General features: G+C 33.5%; 1 pseudogene; it reads right to left on the reverse strand.

Moving 5' to 3' along the window:
* Window positions 1-2440: 2440 nt before the first annotated feature.
* On the reverse strand, window positions 2441-2559 carry LOC118600749 (annotated as a pseudogene).
* Window positions 2560-3739: the final 1180 nt, after the last annotated feature.

Below are 3739 nucleotides of genomic sequence, written 5' to 3' on the forward strand. Positions count from 1 at the left end.
CTTTCCATGGCAATAAAATGGTGTAGTAGCTGTCTAAATTTTATTTCCATGCAGATCTTCTGGCACCCTGATAATTTTCAGTGTCATATTGAATATCACACAAAATTGAGAAATTAAAGTATCTGCAAGAAATCACTTCCAAAGAAGTTTTTTTTCTAAAAGATTATTTCCAACCTATTCAGTCTATTGGTCGACAAAATCTAATGAACACATATAGTGATATTTCTCCTTAAGGGCAGCATCCGTGTCTCTGAGCCTTGTGTGTAATGAGTGCTGTACCCATTAGTATTTGATGAGTAAAGTACTGAGAAGTAAGAAGATGTATCTAGAAAGGAAAAACCAAGATCTTAATCCTAGGAGAGATTAGAAGTTATTACGTATTTTATAATTTTGGAATAAGTTTATACATGCGAAGATATTCTATAATTGACATTTCTTGCTGGCTTACATTTCTTATTATAATTTGCTTGTATTCACAACAAATCCTTTACTTAAAGCACAAATAATCCTGAAATCAGGTACAACTGTGATTTCCTACAGAAGTCAAAGTGAAAAGAAGTTATTTAATGTTCTTATAATATAATCTTAAGATTCTTGGCAAACACCACAGAAGAATTTCAGGCTCACTATTCTAGTATTGCTAATAAATATACTCTCTGTCCCATCAAGGTTTTCATGGTCCCTAAATTACTATTCTTTTATTAAAATGTTTTTAATTAGAAAAATTATGTAATGATATAGATCCGTAGAATTTTAAAGTTGGGAAAAAAACAATTTAAAAATTATTGTTAGAAGAACAGAGTTTGAAAACATGAATGACTTTACAGATGAATAAACTGATAATAAATTGAAATTATATAATTTGCCCAAGGTGACACAACTTGTTCTGGAAGTGGACAAAAAGCATATTTTCTCTAGCATATGACCTGATACATAGTCCAGGGTTTCTTTCTGCTGTTCTACTTTGTCCAAACTTGATTTCCAGATTCCATTCGAGCCATAGAACTAAGAAAAAACTTCAAGACAGCCTCTACTTATGTGTTACTGGAAGAAGTCTCCTAACTTTCATCTTAAAATGAGAGATAACATATACAATCTTGCAACTTTTCAGAGCTATCACTAAAGTAAGCGAGGTAGAATTAGAAATATTTAATTTGCCCTAGTTCTAAGGCTGCTAGGAGCTAATCTAATGTATCATGTTGTGCTTGCCTTCCACAACATACTGTATTTCTTTTTACCTTATTTGGGTGATAACATTTTCTTGCAACTGATAGTAATAGCACCCAAGAAGCCGGCCAGCAATTAAGTTGCTACTACAAACAATTCAAAGAATGGCTAAGATGTGCACACACAGATTTTTCAAAAGAGTGAATAGGTGGCTTCTGGATGCGCTTTTCAATGAACTCCAAGTCAGTGATCTTGTGAATAGTAACTACAAGTACAGTACCTGTCTGACCTATGCACAAAGGTGGATCAGATCTGGGTACTCACAGGGAACTCCCCGGCATTTAATCTAACTTATAGCTTCATCAGATGTGATTGATCTCTTGTCAGCCTAATGAAGTATAAGCTTTCATATTCCTTATTCATTAACTTGTGTAAACTCCTGCCAAAGACCACTTATGGGCTTTACTTTGCTAACACATAAAAATAAGAGGTCTCCTGGTGCATTTTAGCTTCCCAAGAGAGATTCCATTCCTTAGTATTACAGTTCATTATCTCTTCAATCATACCGCCTTGTCTAGAATGCCTGGTACACAGTTTAGATCCAAATTCCTGTGCAGACTTAGTATGTATTTATATATATTGTAAAGATGTGTTTGCTTGGGAAACACACATAAAAATCATACACTAAACTCCTTTCACAGTTGTCGAATTTCAAACCAAAGTCTACATTTTACATAAAGAAATACGTGTCTCTCACTTCACTCCCTGCCTCCTTCAAACTATAAGTCCCCTGATAACAAGTTTCTTCCCTTGACATATAAATTCCTAAATCTCCTCAATCTCATTTAGTGTATAAGTTAATATTAAATTGCCCTTAAGAGTTCTTTTGCTTTTTCTTCATTAGTTTTAATCCTTTGGATTCAGAATTTAGTTATTAAGAAATTTCCTTCTTAAAAATATAAGTAAATGACCACATGTAGTAGGAATTGTCTTTCTTTTTTCTGTCTTTTCATGAACGTGAAAAGGAAATGCAGATCTCATTGTGGACAACTACTGATTTATCAGATTAGGTAGAATTCTTAGGCTGCCACCATATTTTGATCAATGGAAAAGTCCCTCTTCTCAGTCTATATATATTGTCAGGATTCCACGTCTCAGACAAGAAGTAGAACCTCACAGAGCAGTAGCGCTTATTGTGACTTTTTAAATTTTTTTATTTTTAGGCGATGCAAGGACCGTGTCATCTTACAATCCATTAGTTTTTATTTTTTTATGCTTACAGCACCTGGTCTTCCTATGTGGTCTCCCATCCAAGTACTAACCAGGCCCAACCCTGCTTAGCTTCCAAGATCAGACAGGATCAGGTTTGTTCAGGGTGGCATGGCCATAGACCTTTTTGACTTAATTTGTACCTTTCCTTATCTTTAATCCCCTCTTTTTTTTTTTATTTTCTAGTTGGGATTTATTATAAAGAATAAAATGTATAAGAAACATTAACATATATATATATAAAATCCCCCTTCTCAGCAAAATGAATTTCTTAGCCAGAATACATCACAAATACATTAAATACACAGCAAAATAAAAACTCAGGGAAGCTTCACCAAATGAAACCTTTGTCGTATGATCAAAGCAGTATCATGTATTTTCTTCTCCCTCAGTAAAGACCTGGGGCTCATGCTCTGTGGACCTTGGGATTCTTTCCTGAGGAAATAAACATATATTTTCCTAGGGCAAATTTGTTGAAGAACTTATGCTCTAAGATAGTATAGGCTAGAAATAAAAATGGGTTAAGAATTCTAAGAGAAAATATTGATTGATAAATCCCAATGATTAAGGGATGTTAAGGGTGCTTATGGTATATAAGGTCATATCTTATGAGGCAAATCATATAGAGCACAATTACACACTTCCTTAAAATGAACTTTCATGTTACTGACTTTTGAGCCTGCTCAGATAGAAAACCCTGTCTCATTAGTCTTCACAACCCGAGCAATAACACTGGCCCTAACAAAGAACCAATGCTTAAGTTAGGAATTAAACAAACAAATGAATGAAAAAATAAGACATTCGCTGTGATTAATTTACTGAAATTTAAAAAGAAGAATAAAATAATTTTACGGAATAGAGCCAGATGGATAATTGGTCTGATAGTGGTAGCAGTTATTTTGTTCTGAGGCCAAGAGCATAAAGAATAAAAGAACAAGTATATTTGGAAATAAAACTGAGATTCAAATCTAGAAACAAAAATATAAGTTAAAAAGCATTTAAATCAATTATGTCATCTCAAAAGAGAAATTAATAATCCAAATTTACATTAGCTACGTGAGAATCTTCCAGCGTTAGGGAGAAAATAGATCCAGTTTTTAGAATTCATGCTGGAGTAACATGACCCAAACAAAAACCACAGTGGGACATGCATACTTTTTCCATCCCTACATGTGACTAGGAGGAAGCAAGTCACCAAAAGAAAACAAGTAATTTGTTTTGAAAATAAAGTTTCGCTGCTGTTTTCAATTCCAGTTCGTGGTTTTACTTGATTATATAAACTTCCAGGAAAATAAATTATATT

This window comes from Rousettus aegyptiacus, unplaced genomic scaffold, assembly GCF_014176215.1.
Source record: "Rousettus aegyptiacus isolate mRouAeg1 unplaced genomic scaffold, mRouAeg1.p scaffold_m13_p_3, whole genome shotgun sequence".
Classification (NCBI taxonomy): Eukaryota; Metazoa; Chordata; class Mammalia; order Chiroptera; family Pteropodidae; genus Rousettus; species Rousettus aegyptiacus.